At 42.0% G+C, this 17,767-nt stretch overlaps 1 pseudogene; it reads right to left on the minus strand.

Annotated features, from left to right (window-relative positions):
* Positions 1 to 15,880, minus strand: part of LOC134431414 (protein patched homolog 1-like) — a 233,875-nt pseudogene extending 217,995 nt beyond the window's left edge.
* Positions 15,881 to 17,767: the final 1,887 nt, after the last annotated feature.

Raw genomic sequence — 17,767 nt, forward strand, 5'->3', positions numbered from 1 at the left:
AGGTGGAGACTGCTTTCTTGTAACTTGATTGGAGGGTCAGGTGTTGTCATGCCATGCCTCCTTAGCAACAAGCTTTTGCATTCCCAACTGCCCCATGTAAGGGGCACATGTACACGCCTTCTTTCTACCTGTCCTAGGCAACCCAGGCTGTCTGATGGCAACAATACGGTGAGGGGGAGGGGAGGAAGGGAACTATGGGGAGAACAGAAGACATCTAAACTACAATAGCATAACTAAAAATCAATAAAGCTTCTCTTAATAGTCACTGTTATATGTAGTAGAAATAATTCATGCTATAAGAAATAGGCATATGTATGTATAAAATATTAGTAGAGCTTAAACCTATGTTTGTGTATAAAATGTTGGTGAAGGTTAAACATATGCTTGTGAAACCACCCTGTCCAGGAACAGAAGCTATTCATATTGTTACTAGTTCCGGGACAGAGTTAAGATAAAATCAAACCCTGTTCACATATGAACAGAGTAGCTCTGAGCCATGGCCATTATCAGAGGCAAGAGACAGGCTGGAGTCGATTTACTCTACACCTGGGAGATATCATCTGGAATTTCCTGGGTGATGATGAATGGGACATCTCAGGAAGCCCACGAGGTCTTGCACTTGGACTTGAGATGGCATCACCTACTACATGTGAATAGTTCTTCCTCTGGAATACTCAGACATTCGTCTGGGCTGTGGACACTGTCTGATTCTACACATGTATGGACCCAAGTTTACATGCCAAGAGAGACAAAGAACTATGTGGTCATCTCTGCCTCAGGTGGAATAAACTGTATATAAACCAGCTGCTGGAAGCATTCGGGGTGTACCTTTCGGGGGAACGCGGCCACTCTGTCAGCCAGATCCCAAAAGGGCATCCAGCGGCTGCTCCTGGGGCTGACGCTGTCTTGGTTGTGGGAAGGTTTTCAAATTTTTTATTTTTTAATTGACTTAATAAATCTTTGTCAAATTTTTATAAATTTGGCTCTCAATTAGATCATTTATAACAGTCACACAATATTCATCCCTTAATTGCGAGAGCAAATAATCTCATTATCCATCTATAACACTGAGTTACCTGTCCCTTCCTCTAAAGGTCATAAACTCTCTTTTTTAGCCTGACCTCCAACAAAAGCTCCCTGTTCTTCCAGGCCACTCTTCTTCCCTGCTGGCTCATCATTTGGCACATAGGGAGGGACTGCGCCTATGCCTTTAAGATTTCCTTTTTAAAGTATGCCCAGCCTTCCTTGACCCCTTAGTTTTTAAGAACTGTTTCCCAAGGGAATCTCTGAACCAGTGTCCTGAACAGGCCAAAGTCTGCCCTCCATAAGTCCTAAGCAGTGGTTTTGCTGACCCCCTTCTTTACTTCACCAAGAATTGAAAACTATAATTTCCTGGTAGCTATGCCCAAGTGTTGGAGATTGGGATTTTTCCTTTTTTTCTTTCCCTCATGGAATTTTGTCCCATCTGTTGCTATGAGACAATTACTACCAATACTTAAGAGAACAAAAGATGTGGCTGGGAGGAGGAGGGGGAAGGATGCAGCTGGCTAATCTCCTATATGAGGGGTTTTCTCTTGGGAAGGCAGAGTTGCTGTGAGATTTTGGGCAGGGGGGAAGGGGCCAAGTGCTGCTTCTAGCTCTCTCTCTCTCAGCATTGGAGGAGGGACAGCCGGTGTGTGGTCACTGCCCAGAGGATTCGCTGCCACTATGGAGCATTTGTCCTCCCATTGCTTTTCCTACCATGGGTGAACCTTTCCTTGTTAGAACAGTTGTTGAACTGGGACCTTATTAACATCTGATCTGATTGGAAAGGACTCTCACCATCTTTTTGGGTGCCTCAGGGAAAAACCCGGGACCATGACCCCATCCCCCTTCCAAGGGGGTACATTTCCCCAGCTGCGTGCGGCATCTGCTATGGAGAAGCCCGGCTGTTGCTGCCCAGCCCTGCTGCTTTCTGCCGCTGCCTCGGGCTTTCTCACTACACTCTAATCCAATACTCCGTATCTGCCCGACTCCTGCGGCTCCTGCTAAGGTTGCGGAGTTTTCTGTGACATTTTGTTTGCTACCCCAGGGAGTGTGCCTGCCTCTGCCATCCCAGCCACCGCTCCGAGGTTCCTGCTGCAGCCCATTTTTCTCCATCCAACCCTCCTGCCATTACCACGTGGGGGAGATGCAACTGAACTCGTGCAGCAGTGCCCCCTGCAGCCATAAGGGGAATCAATGCACCTGCCCTGCCCAGTGCCAACAGTGCCCCTGCTGGCTGTGACCATAACTACACCAAAGGGAAGGTGCTTGACAGTCAAGAGAAGGCTGTTATTGGGTTTCTGGTTTTGTTTGTTGTTGCTGCCATTGTTGTTTGTTTGTCTTGTTATTATATACACACTATAAACAACTATTATTCCTTTTCCCATATCTTTGCCTGAAAGCTCCATAATTTTGGAGTTATAATAACTGGGAGGGAAGGGGGTCACATTTTCTATTCCAAGGGAGGTTCGCATCTTCCTTGGCAGACACCAAGATAGCCTCTGACCACCACATCTCCCACCAGCCCTTCTCTGTTTATAAACAGCAGGTCCAGTGAGGCACCTCCCTTGGTAGGCTCACTTACCAGTTGTGTCAGGAAATACATGCTTCAGCACAGAAAAATCACATTTTCTCTCAAAACAGAATAGAACAGAAAATTATTGATGAAATTTTCTCCAACATTTTGCTAAAATTACATTGGGAAAAAGAACAAACTGCATCGGTAATTATTAATGTAGCACATGTATTTTTGCTGCTGTCATTGAACTTAGATTATGGTTTTTAATAGCAGCAAATTGGACAAACCTCAGTGAAAGGAATAAATTTTTACTTATGAATGTGATAGTGTAAACTAGAGTACAGAATACTGGTCTAGACTGCCTTAAGAATTCAAATCTTGCCAGAGACTTGTTTCTGCTTAGTTGCATACTTCTTGGTTTTTGCACTCAACTTAGTTGAGATGGGGCAGGATACTCTTTCACCTATGTACAGGATGTGAAAGACTCAAGGTGTGAGAAATGGGGGGAGTAGAATCAAGAGGAGAAAGCAGTTGGTTATCATCAAGAACTATACTAAACAGTGATCCCATATTGGTTGAGTGAACTGCAGAAGCACTGAACATGGTCTAACATTATCATTCATTTTCACAATTACACTATCTACAAGAGCTAACAAAACAACATTAAAACTTACTTGGAGTGAAAATGCTCATAAAGCAGGAATAGGGATTAAGGCAGCCATAAAGAAAGCAGTAACATTGCTGATACATGTGAGGGCTATACTTGCTCCTGTTTGCCTCAAGCATTCACCTGTTCTGTCCTGTAAAACAAAGTCAAATGAATACGGTAATGTCCTGCAAATGAAGGGATCATCCTACAGATATAACATGGTAGCAGTGAAAACTATTACAAGGAAATTCTGAATAAAAATATGCACTTGACAGTTTGCAAGAGTAAAAAATATACTAAGTGCACTGTCCAGGAGAAAAGCAGATAACATATTAAGTGCTTAGATTTTTTGAGGGCAGCAAACATTATCAAAGATGACACTGGCTCTAAAAGTCAAAGCTAAATGGATACTGATATGATATCAAATACATCAATTAAGTAGGATGTGTTTTGTATTAGTGCAGTCACTTGTTGTTCTTAACATTTTTCATTGAAAAGTAACATGCATTAACAGTGTAGATACATAATGTGTTAAAAAGGCATGTAAGAAAAAAACCCAACAGACAGAAATCCCAGGAACCACAAAAAAGCCAGAGACAATCAAACATAGGACCCTTTCCTAATGCAGTAGGTTATTTTGAAGCATATGAAGGTTACTGCACAATGGGTTTTTATTGCCTGCATGCCAAACCAAATGAAAAAAGCACATGGAAGACATTGCTTGTACAAAACAAAACTGACAAATATATATTGCTTTTAAATTATTTGTGCTTTGGATATGAAACTCTGGACTGACAATAAAAGTGTCAATAAAACTAAAAGATTAAAAAAGTGAGTAGGATCTTAGATTGCATTATGCGAATATGTGAATGTCATGGTTAATTATAAATAAAAGGAAAAAACACCAGGCCCTAGGACAAAGATGTCTAGAACAGAAGATTTTCTAAAAATAATTACTAACTAATTCTAGGTTTATTTTCCTCTACGAGGATTTTTCTTTTACTTATTCTTTTATTGTCCCCCAACACCCCATTTTTTCATTACCTCAAATGGAATTCTCTTATTCTGCCCTGTTTCCCTAAATGTATGTACCAGAAGGAATATATAATCTACACCAACTCCAAGAGCAAGAAAAGGAAAAAACCTTTAGGAAGAAACAAAACAAGCAAAAAAAACAGTAACACTTTTATATTATTCTTATGATTTACCATTAGCTAGTCATTACCTAATCAAAATAACCTTTGCTTTTCATTCTGAACAGAACTCCAAGGCTAAAATGAAAATTGATATGATGCAATACAGCTATTAACTTTCATTCTGAAAAAATAATGAGAAACTTGCAGTATATAATTTACAAGTACAAAACCTCACTAAAAATAATTCAAGTTTTTGGTAGGAAAAGAATAACATAATATTTCAAGCTATCTTCAAAATATTATCAGAAGTTGAACATCCTGATATTTTCAGATGTAAGGGAAAAACTTGCATTTTTTTTGTGTGCAACTAGATGCTTGCACTCATATTGAGACAGAAAAACAAATATCCTAGAATCTACATAATTAAACTGCAGGATACCTGCCTTTTTCTTAAAATCATTTGGCAGCACGTTCTCTTAATTTCTTACAGTACAAGCTACTAGATAGGAGAAAGTATTTTGATTTTTCTATTTTTACTTGTATCTTTCTCAACTTATGTTTTTCGTCAAATATCAATTCAGATGTGTTTATTTACTAACAAAGTTCTTGTAATTTAGCAGCAGACTTTTGGCTCCTTAATACCTGAGTTGTGGCAGCATTAAAGAAAATTCCAATCAATGAACACAGACCCAGTCCTGCAGCCACTGAGAGAGCAACCAAGAAGATTCCTGCCAGCCCCACAGCACCCTGAGACTTTGCACAGTCCCACTGCAGCATTGTTAAACAGGCATAGGCAAGCTGAAAGCAAAGTAAGGATTGGATTAGAATGGATCCTTCTCTACTGGCTAGCTCGCCCAAAAATATATATAGCTTACAAGTGGTTTTAAACAGAACAGACATATTAGAGATGCCACATAGAGGGATAGGTGACAATCCCGAGGCAAATGTTTATGAATTGCAATTTTTATTTTAAGTATTCTGAAAATGTTATGGAGTGTTGACTGGTAACAAGAAGCTAGCCATTTGAGCCCTGGTATACTATTGGAGTGAATTAATAAATAGAATTTAATTTCTTACCATCAGCAAGTAGCTACTAGCTACTCTAATTGCACTGACATCAGAAAATTACTTTAGAATATCATCCAAGGTAGTTGTAGTAAAGGAAAGCACCTTTTGAGTAGAGTTTTGTGCAACACTTTGATAAACAACCTATAGAAATAAAAATAAAACCTAGTGTGGCTAAGAAAAAAGCCCATCATCATCTTCTACAGCACATATCTGAAATCAACTACATTTGCCTTAGTGTTCCTATTAAAGCACACACCCTATAACAGAGATTTCACTGAGGCTACATGAAATATTTATTTTTGGTAATTATTTCCTGCAAGCTACTGATTATCAAACAAGAATTTGCGTCTTCATTAAAGGCCACTGCATTCACAGTTCATCCAAAACATTCTTCTTTCCATAACTCTGTCTTTGATTTGCTGTTGTATGAGATGAGTTTTGCCTTTAATCCAAGGTCTAGCAAACAGTAAAACCTTCATGGCTTCTCATATGTGAGTAAGCAAGCAGCTTCTTAATTAAAAAAAAAAAGAAATCAGCCTTTTAAAATAGTTTGTTGCAGCATAAGGATAACTTTAAAACCAGGACACAACACTCAGTTTTAGTTTAGCATTTTCCTTAGAGAAAAAAATATAAAAAGCCACAACTAAAGGCAGTGAATCTTAGTAAAGTTATATAGCAAGACATTTCGGTTATTGTCTGGTTTACCTCCACATTTATCTGCTGCCAGGCTTCCAGGATTGCTGCTGCCTTATCCTCACTCCAGTTGATATATGAAACAAATTCATGACCCTTGAAGTGCTCATACATTTGCTTAGGCATCATTAACTGAAACACGGTTTGCAAAGCCTGGGCACTGTAACAGGGAGAGAAGAGAGAGGAGAAAGAGGTATTAAGCATTTTCATGAAATGTTTTTTCACTGTGTAAAGGCTCAAATAAAAGCCTAATAGGAGTGTGGAGAGTTTTGCGCAGACGTGGCTTGAGGAAAAGGGCCATGATCATATACAGCTGGTTAAGCAGTAAAAAGCAGCCGTAAGCAGTAAGTTCTCAGCCTTTTTCCTTACGAGAAAAACAACAACACTACGTCCTTGAGCAGATAACAAGAAAAACACGGTGAAAAATATGGTGCCCTTGAATGTAGTCAACAGCAGGATGAAAAACAAGTATTAGTCTCAACAAGAAAACCACAAGTATTTTGAGAAAGTAGCCACAAAAGGAGGGGTTGACATGTAATCTGTAACCAATGATGAGCTCAGCTTTTGCAATATGTATGAGCTTAATTAACACTACTATAAAAGTATGTAAGCTGGATCAATAAATTTCAGACCGATGATCATCAATAGGATGTGCTCGTCTCCCTTCACTTCTGTCAAATGGTGACCCCCGATCCTGATACGGCGACAGACCACGGAGGAGTGAAGAACCGGGTCGGGTCCTGAAGCAGCCAAGACGGCAGATAAGCCTAAGAAAAAAGGAGAAAAAAGAAGCTGAGACGCGCCGTGCCCTGGGTGACGTAGAGCTGAGCCCGGCCGATACGTGCGGCCGCGACCTTGAAGAGCTGAAACAGCGCTGATGATTTAGGTATGGAGAGGCAAGCAGCATATGATTTATTTACTGCCTTTTTACAAAAACGGCAGGTTGGGGGAATAGATTTGCAAAAGGATTTACCAGGGCTTTTGGCCTATGAGTACGCTAAGGGAGTTTTTATTAATCCCCACACTGTTCACGAGTTAACAAAGTGGCATAAATTCGGTGATTTATTGGGGGAGGCTACTTTAGAGGATGATAAAACTGCCAAGAAGTTAGGTAAAATATGGAGGGTGGTTCACAATGAGCTCTTACAACATAAAGCCGAGAGAAAAGCGGCCGAACAGGCAACAGCTGCACATGGCCGTAATAAAGATTATAATCAGGACGCGGGTACTCCCCTAGTCCCTGCAGTTAGGATGGTGTTTTTGCCTGCCTCACTGTCCTCCTCTGCTTCGGCGGGACTGGGTATAGAGCGCGCTTCTGAACCTTCTGCACCCCCTGAAGAGCAGGAGTCGCGGCCAAAACCACCTGATAAGCTCCCGCAAATCAATGAGCCGATCCCTGGGGTGGAAAACAACCTAGCGGATGCTATTGCGAGGGAGCGCAGGGGGGCTTGGGCTGCACTGGCAAGAGAAGCCATGGAGAAAGGGGATGACGAGGTTATCAGCGCTGCTACCCAGCTAGCTTGTCCTGTTGTATTCAATCTGCAGGAGGGAGGGGGCATGCAGGCTACCATTACAGCCCTTGATTGGAAATTACTATCTCAGCTGAGGTCCACTGTTAGTCAATTTGGAGTGAAAAGGGAGCCAGCCAAAAAAAAGTTAGACTATATCTTTGATACCAGCCTTCTCTTGGTAAATGATTGTCGGGGAATAGCTAAATTGATATTTACTCAACATCAGCTGTTGTTATTCAATGCTCATTGGCAGGGGCTTGTAAATGAATGCGTAGCGGTACAGCGACAGCAGGGAGATCCTCTCCATGGTATAACTGTGAATGAGCTTATGGGCTTGGGACCTTTTCTTCGTACCGAAGCACAAGCTTTGCTGCAGCAAGAGAAGTGCCGGGAAGCGATGAGGTTGGTCAGGCTTGCTATAGAGAGGGTAAAAGAGCCGGGAGGGGTACCAGTGTATATGGGAATTAAGCAAGGGCGAGAAGAATAATTCGGCTCATTTATTGATAAAGCTGCTGCCGCAGTCGAAAGGGCCGGGGTACCAGAATATATGAGGGGGGCATTACTCAAGCAGTGTGATCTCCAAAATTGCAATTCTACTACTAGGAGCGTGCTTAATACTCTAGGTGCATGTTGCCCTATTGAAACGGACAAGCTTTGACCAGCTTCGGTTCAGTGGATAGGGGACTAGGACTGGATAACTTGCCCAAAGCAAGAAAACTCCCCTATACCAGATGCTATTACTGAATTCACAGATGCTGGCAGGAAGTCAAGAACTGCTGCAATAACTTGGCAAGAAAAGGGAGTATGGAAACATCAGATTTTGCAAGCAGAGGCAGTGGACAGCTTTCAAACCATGGAACTGTTAGCAGTGGTATGGGCAATGGCACAGCTTAAGGAACCATTGAATGTTGTTACAGACTCTTTGTATGTTGCAGGAGTTGTAGCAAGAATTGAAGATGCCTCCATAAAGGAGGTACAAAATCAGAGACTGTACGAACTGTTCATGCAGCTGAAGAAAGCTACAAGATCAAGGGAACACGCTTATGCTGTAATTCATGTTAGGAGCCACAAATGGAATGTTGGTTTAGGAGAAGGGAATGATAGGGCAGATAAATTGGTTACTGTGACCCAAAACACACCCCTGTCAAATCACCAATTGGCACGAGAAGCCCACTCAATGTTTCACCAAAATGTAAAAGGCTTAAGTAGAGAGTTTAAGGTAACACTCACGGAAGCAAAAGCCATCGTGAGGGCCTGTCCAACTTGTAGTCACCATAATGGGGGTAGTGGTTTAGGCCTAGGAGTAAACCCACGAGGCCTGCAAACAAATGAGTTATGGCAAATGGTTGTCACACACGTCACTAGTTTTGGCAGGCTAAAATACGTACATGTGTCTATTGATACCTATAGCAAATAAATTTGAGCAATGGCTCAGACAGGAGAAAGAGCAATACATGTGGAAAGGCATTTGTATAGTTGCTTTGCAGTAATGGGTACACCAAAAAGAATTAAGACAGATAATGATTCTGCCTATATCAGTCAGAGGATAGGGAAATTTTTAAGAAATTGGGGAATTGAACATGTTACAGGCATTCCAAATTCCCCGACAGGGCAAGCTATCATTGAAAGGGCAAATGGTACCTTGAAAAGGTATTTAGCCAAACACGAGGGAGTAACTGACCCCCAGGCAAGGTTGCTAAAAAGTTTGTTTGTGATCAACCACTTGTGTGTATTTGGGGACGCAGGGCAACCCCCGGCAGAACTGCACTATAAGCCAAAAGAGGTTACTGAGCAGAAAAAAGAAATATGGGTAAGATACAGGGACCCCAAGACAGGGTTGTGGAAGGATCCTGCTAAGGTCCTGTTCTGGGGAAGGGGATATCTCTGTATTTCCACCCCTGCAAGAGCACTGTGGGTACCTGCCAAGTGGACTAAACCTGTTCTTGATGCAGCGATTGGTGGACCACCTCACGGAAGGGGATAAGGAACGTCTGGAGAAGAAACTGCCCCTGATCCTACGACCACTACTGCTACAGCTGAAGGGACACTCGAAAGTGATTGACAGGGCCGTGACACGCTGCTGCCGGACGGCCAAGGAACTGATTGACACCATTGAATCCTTATCATCTTTCCACATAAGGGGACCGGCAAGGGAGAACTGCCTTGAGTGCCGCAGCCCAGATTGTGCCGCTTGGGTAGCACTATATTGTGGGGGTTGTGGTAGGACCTTTTGGGTAGAACAGTCATTGCTTTGGCACTTGTGGTGTACCACCTGTGACCATGAACACACATGGGGCAGTGATTGGCAAAGGGAACTAAGGAGACAGACAGGGCTAAATACAGCTTCAGCTTTAGATCTTTATGAGTCTCCTGAACAGAAAATTTTGGCTTACTATTGGTGGGAGGTGCAGTATATTTTAAAAGGGGTTAATGCTCAATGTAGGTCATACATAGCCTCCGCAAGGTGTAGAAAATTGGTGCCCTTAACACAGCGTTCTGTTGTAGGACCCGTTAAAGGAGATCCTGATAAAGCATTAGATCACTGCATTAAGGAACTACAGGAGTGGAGACTACAAGTGTCAGGAGTGGTAAAGTTAAAGGCTGATAAGAAAAAGAAAGCAAGAAAGAGAACAGAAAAATGAGGCTTATTTTAGTTATACTTCTTAGTGCAGTGGTGGCTGGAGTAGTAGGGGTAACACACTTTAATCAACCAAGAGATAATATATGGATAACTCTTGCTAAACAAATTAACCAATCATCGCTTTGTCTCAGCCTTGGAGGGGTTACTAACCCATTTCGAACATGCTTGGTAGGACTTCCAGTATTGGTCTCCTTGAGAATTTTGCAGTCTTATTAATAACCAAAATCTATGCATGCGCAATATGACGAACATTAAATTGCCCGCACAAAAATGGTATACTGCAAGTCAGAGTGACGGCTACCACCAATGTTTACTAATCCAATCCCCTAATACTCCTTTGCACTCTCCTCCTGAGGACTTGGATCTTTTCGGAAGTGCAAACGCCGGTATGACCAGCACTTCAAGTGGCGGATGGTTCAGCTTTGATTCCTTAAATCTTCAAAAAGTGAATCAGCATAGAGGAACATGGGCTACTCTAGATTCATCCCTAAGTCTGGGCACGCTGTTCCAGCAACTTTACAACCAATGTAAAGGCTCTAGTATCATGACACCTATGAAATTACCCACAGGGATATTTTTAATTTGTGGAGACAGAGCCTGGAATGGTATACCAGCCCAGCCACAGGGTGGACCTTGTTACTTGGGTAAATTATCATTATTTCACCCCAATATATCTATACTAATGCAACTAAGCCAAAATGCAAGCAGACAGAGGCGTAGCTTACATGACTTAGACTGTAGTCAAATAGGAGATCCATGGTTCTGGAGTGAGCTGAAGCAAGTAGTAGTTTCAACTATTTTGCCAGGAGGTGCTGCAAACAAAGCTATGAACTTAGCAAAACAACTGGGGTGCTGGGCCAAGGGTGAATTAAACAAGACGTCACAAATTTTAGATATGTTAACCGCAGATGTACAAAGTGTTAATCATGCTGTTTTGCAATATAGAGCCGCTTTTAGCACAAGGGCACGGATGTGAACAGTTTGAAGGGATGTGCTGCATGAATTTATCTGATCACTCTATATCTATTCATGCTAAGATAAAAGAGTTACAGCAAGGACTTCACAATCTCAAAGAAGAAGAAGGATTGGGAATTGATGAATGGCTTAAGAGTTTGGGACTTGGACCGTGGCTGAGGAACCTTGTGATGTATGCTATAGGGATATTAGGTGTGCTTTTAATGCTTTTACTTATTTTACCTTGTCTTTGTAATTTTATTCAAAATATGGTTGGTAGGATGATAGAGAAAACTTGGCAAACTAACCTCCTTGCGCAAAAAGAAAAAAACGGGGGAAGTGTGGAGAGCTTTGTTCAAACATGGCTCATAGAAAGAGGCCATGAAAATATACAGCTGATGGAAATGTAAAAGGCTGCTGTAAGCAGCAAATTCTCAAGCCTGTTCCTGTAAACAACAAAATTCTCAGGCACGTTTCTGTAAACAGCAGAGTTCTCAGGCTGTTTTTTAATAACAAGTAAATATTTTGTCCTTGGATAGTATGGGAAAGCAAAAGTGACAAACATGGAGGCCTTGAGAACCGTTCATAACAGGAAGAGAAAAACAAGTCTTGGTCTCAGTAACAAACCACAGGTATTGAAAACAAAAGGAGGGGTTGGTGTGTGATCTGTAGCCAATGATGAGCTCGGGTTTTGCAATATGTATGAACTTAATTAACACGGTTATAAAATGTGCATGTTGGAGCAATAAATCGGAGTTCGATGCTCATCAATCGGATGGTCGTCTCCCTTCACTTTGTTGCCCGATTGATAAATGACACAAAACTCGGATAAGTTTTGTGGGTGCTTTATTAAGGGCCCGGGGAACTGAGGGACTCACGTCCCAAAATCCCAGCCCCCAAATTCACATATGGGTGCTTCCCTCTTATACATGCGATTCATAACAAAGTCTCCAAGAAACAGTTTCCCCGTTCCCCTTGCCTAGTCTCTAAGAAACAGTTCTCAGTTCCCCTTGCCTGGTCACACACCCCTTGTGATACATCCCTTGGTTCACAAACAAGATCATTAATCCTCTGCTTATCTTATTCTAAGAGCATTGTATGCTGCCTCCAGACAGGTTAGCATTCTTACTTTCCTGCACTAGTTTAATTATTTATTAAATCCCTAAGACTACCTGCTAGGTAACACACAAAACCCAACACACACTTTCAACGGCTACAAAACTACTTTTTAACAAACCAGTTCACACATGACTCACTATAATTAAATATTTTGCTAAATTTCATTTCTTTTCCAACAACTTCATCATACCATAATACACCTAAGTAAAGTGCACCACCCCCCAAACGAAATGAGTCACCCTGAACAGAACTGTAATGGGCCAATCAAGCACCTAAAACCTTCATGCAAATGAAGGATCCAAAAAGAAACCAATTCAAAAGGTCAAAAAAACAGGATAAAATGGGGCAACGGACCCAGGGAAGCTGTGTCACTCCACCTGGAACATCGGGTACATGGCTGCTGGAGATGGCCCAGCACTGGTGCTGCAGCATCCTCGACAGGAACGCTCCCATTTAGCCCGCAAGCCCCCATGCTTTAGGCCCCTTTCTTTTTCCTGTAATAAATGCTGAAATCACTTTAGTACTGGGAGTCTACTCTCGTTTTTATCACACATCACATGGTGAGCAGTACTGTAAAATATTTAGTGTTATAAATGATCAAATCGGTAGTCAAATTTATAGAAAAAATTACAAAGATTTATTAGATCAATAACAAAAATTAGAATTTTGAAAAACTACCACAACCAAGACAGCGTCTCCCCCGGACACAGGCGCTGGGTGAACCAGGGTCCACTGACAAAGTGGCAGCATTTCCCCAGGAGTTCACCCCGAGTGTTTCCAGCAGCCAGGTTATATACAGTTTATTCTGCCTGAGGCAGAGATGACCACATAATTCTTTGTCTCTCTTTGCATGTAAAGTTGGATCCATACATGTGTAGAAACAGACAAAGAGAATGCCCAAAGCCTAGACAAATGTCTGAGTGCCCAAGAGGAAGAGCTATTCAGATGATGCCATGTCTTTAGTAGCAGAGATTCCATCAAATCCAGGTGCATGATCTCGTGGGCTTCCTGAGATGTCCCGTTGATCATCACCCAGGACATTCCAGATGATATCTTCCAGGTGCAGAGGAAATCCCCTCTGACAGCTCCAGCCTGTCTCCTACATCTGATAATGGGTCTGGTATAGTCCCAGAGCTTCTCCAGGAACTGGTTACCATGTGAATACCTCTAGCCCCGACAAGGACATTGCAGACATCCTGGCTCAGGGCTACTCTGTTCATGTGAGAACAGGGTTTGATTTTATCTTAACTCTGTCCAGGGAATCAGTTATAATATGAATAGGACTCTGTTCCTGTACAGGGTGGTTTCACAAGCATGGGTTTAAGCTTTACTAATATTTTATACATACATATACCTATTTCTATAGCATTAATTATCTCTACTACATATAACATTTAGAAATTCATTTCCATAGTCTGGAGATACTATGTGATCCTAATTAGGAAATAGAGCAGCCATCTATAAGTTATGACAATATTTGTGAATGGAAGAGTGTAGCCTCATATATTTTTTTTGCCTTTCCCCTTTTTAACAAAGCCTAGAAATTTGCTCCACAAAATTAAATGCTCTCTGTAGAAAGCCATTGTCTCTTGGGGTTGTTTGTTCTGAACGTTTTTTGTTCCACATAAGTTAGTAGTTGGGACTGTTCTGTTTCCCCTCCCAGAGTCAGGCTTCCAGCGCACTCCTGCATCTCCAGCGTTTCCATGCTAACAATAAAGCCAGTGAGCCGGAAAGACTCAGTACAACCTGCACTGAAGGTTTAAGGTATCAATTTATGTACAACTTTGAGTTTTCCTCCGAATGCTAGGATAAACGTTACAAACTTTCTTTTCTATGAGAACCCCTCTCTGGGGACAGTTGTTTTCAGCACTCAGTGGAGAACTTTGCAAAAGCACAATTTTTTGCCGAGAAATCAGTTGCTTATTTTATCCCCTTTTCCGGTTGAAGAAGTTGCAGAGTGCTATGAGGCAATAGAGAAGCAAAGGAAGTGGAAAAGGGAGAGGAAAAGCGATAGCAGGACACAAACTATATGGGAGGTGACACTGCCTCGGGGAAATTTAACTAGAGGAGTGCTCCTCAGCACACACACACACACACACACACCAGACAAAGCATATTGTGAAAAATGCCAATCATTTGGTTTTAATTTCTTTTACGTTTAATAGTAATAAAATGGTTATAAAAATAGTAATAAAATTAGAGTAATAAAAATTTGGACAATTAGGATTAGGACAATGAGAGACAATAAAAACAAAGAGTTATGGACAGTCAGGGTACCTTTGCTGGGCAAAATAAGCCTGGAAAAAGACACACGTTAACAGAGGATTAACCCTTAAAAGCAATAGCCTGTTGCATATTCATACATTTCATACATGATGCATAAATTCCATTGAAACAAAGGATTCTTTCTGGTCAGTGTCAACTTCTTCCTCTTAATCCTGACGGCATCTTCAGGCATCTTCAGGGCTGAGCAAGGCAGGAAGAAGTTAGTTTCTTCTGATAAGGGAGCAAGAAATTATTTTTCTCTGAAAGATTTAGGTGTCCTGTGGCTGCTGTCTCGGTGTCAGTACCTCATTCCTCTCTTTTAAAAAGTATCTTACATGGCATAGTTTCTATTTTAACGTTATTTTATAACCTAAAACTATATTTAACACACTGCTTAAGAAAATTAATACAGCATAACTTTCTGTCGCAGACATCCTTTCACTAAAAATCCTTTCTTTAGGATTTTTCCTTCTGAGAAGCTAAGAGGCCTCAGAGACAGAATGTAAACAATTGTTATCTGCTGCTGTGGAATGCAACAGGTCCACCTGTGATTGGCCCATCTTGGATGTTTACAATTAATGGCCAATCAAGGACTGAGGTCTCTGAGAGAGCTCCTTTGTTATCATGCTTTCTTTCTATTCTATTCTATTCTATTCTATTCTATTCTATTCTATTCTATTCTATTCTATTCTATTCTATTCTATTCTATTCTTAGCTTAGCCAGCTTCTGAAGAAGCCTTTTCTTTTCTATTTCTTTTTTAGTATAGTCATAATGTTATATATATATCAAAAAATAATAAATCAAGCCTTCTGATCATGAAGTCAACATTCTCATCTCTCTCTCATCCTAAAAACCCCTATGACCACGGTCACAACTTTCTAACATAACACATATAATATTCATTCTAAAATTTGCAAAAAGCCAATCATAAAATATGCATTTTTCACAGTCAGACATCTCTCTCCTTTTCCCAGCATTTTATTGGTAGCTGTTTTAATTCCATCTCTTCCTTGCACCCCTCACAAGAAAACACTTCCCCCCTAATAATAGTACTAGTGTCTATCTACATTTCTAAGAAATGCCTGAGAGATTGAATGCACCTTTGAGATCTGCTCCAAGGCTAAAGCCACATCACAGTAGCTTGGTCGTTGCAGATACTCCTGATGGGGCATCACGGTGTTCTGGTTCACTCCGGTCCTTCGCCGTCTCCCACTATCTTTCCTCGCCACCCAGCTGGGGTGGCCACCGCCCACTGCACTTACCCTCCTCTCCAATTCTAATACATTAACAGCTGAGGCCATGTTGGCGCTGCTGCCAGCAGGATACGTGGGGAACTGGTGGTGCTGCAGACTGCAGGATACTGCTGCTGCTGCCATCACTGCATGGCCGCTTCATGCAGGGCATTGGGCTGTGGCTGCCACCACGGCCGTTTCTGACGAGTCGCACCCTGAACCTCCCATTGCCACATCGCGCTCAGTCCCCGAAGTGCTGGCAACTACTCCCCACACTCAATGAGAGTGGGTGGGTATGAAGCAATACACAGAATAAATAAACTCCACAACCAGATAGAGTTAAGAAGTAGGTATGTATGTCAGTGCCCGGCACAAGCGGATAGCTCTCATCAAAACTTGTGCCCCAAGCCTCAGTCTGACCCACATCTTTATTCACAAAGGTGTTTCATATGCAATACATTGCACAACTTTTCCATGCATATTCAACCCCTGGTCCCGCCTGTCCTCACTTCACGTGGAAATCAGATCCACACCCTTCTGGGCATGCGTTGTTTGCTGTGGTGGTCGCATGGGGGTCTCTGGTGGTCTCTGAGGCTGAAGATTGTGGTCTTCCTCATGACTGAACTTTTGAACTTTCCTCCTTTGCGCATGCGCTTTTGGTCCCTTAGTACTTATCTGAGTACATCTGTCAGCCTTGATTAGCTTGGAGATGGAGGAGTCCCTTTATCTGGGCTCTTTGCATCCCTTGGTCTTCTCTGGTATTGTTCTTTATGCAGGAAGATTCAGAAATTTGCATTTTCCTATGCCCTTTGTACCATGGCAGGGGTTTCTTAAGTAAAAAGGTTAAAATACAACACATAGTTCTACAGGCTAAACTTTAAATGCTTAATTCATATTGCTAATTCAAGTGAACTCCAAAAATCTCTATTTCAGGTAAGCATGACTCCGGTCCCCTGCCCCAGAAGCCGCCGCGCTTTCCTCCGCTCACATTAAAACCGCTTCTTCTGTCCGCCGCTGCCTCTAAGAAGTCACTGCCCGCGGCAGAGCTCAATGGCAGTGGCGCGGTGGTGGCACGGCAGGCTGTGGCTGCTGAGTTGTCTCACTGCAGTGCAGCATACTGTCTCAGCACCGGGGTACTAACCGCGAGCTGCAACTCTGCGCTATGCCCCACAGCAGCAGCAGGCGAGCTGCTGCCTGGCACTCTTCTTCAGCGTACGTCTGGCAGGATCGAACTGTAGCCTCACAAATTAAAAGAAGAGGTAAAGAAGAAAAAGACTCTACATTTGGATAAAGAGGAGGGGTGGAAGGGGGGGACAATGAGAGACAGAGAGAGAAAGAGACAGGGATGAAATAAAAGCTGACATCCCACCCTTAGGGCTGTCAGATGGCTTGGGTTTCGACAGGACGGAGGAGGGTAGAAATTACTCAGTGAACATGTCTATTATTAGCTGCTTAGCAACAGCTCACCAAAGTAGACAGACCACCCAGAGAGGCAACCCTTGTGTGTGCATCGGCACTTTTAGGGGGAGCCTTAAAAAGGTACAAGAAAAGATCTTTGCATGTAACACTTCCATTAAGGAATGCTTCCCTTCCTTTCTTCATTTTCTCTTCAAGATGTTTTTTTCGTTCAGAATGCTTTTAGACAAATACATGCTCAGAACTTTCTTGTGATCCATGAATATTTTTCTTCTTTAAAAAAAAAGGAGGGAGGGGGCGTGATATTAAAAATGACAATATAATATTGGCTTTCGCATTCATGTACTAGCTTTTGCATGTTGTTGTTAATCACAAGTATTTTGATATGGTACAATTGAATCATGATTTTAAAAAGTTAAGATTTTAGCTGAGGGATAGAAACAATTTACAGTGATCAGGATGTAAATTAGGTAGGGAGACAATACGTTAATGATTATTAGATGCTTATGCTAAAACTGATTGTTCCATTATGAGCTTGCT

This window comes from Melospiza melodia, chromosome W (assembly GCF_035770615.1).
Source record: "Melospiza melodia melodia isolate bMelMel2 chromosome W, bMelMel2.pri, whole genome shotgun sequence".
Taxonomy (NCBI): Eukaryota; Metazoa; Chordata; class Aves; order Passeriformes; family Passerellidae; genus Melospiza; species Melospiza melodia.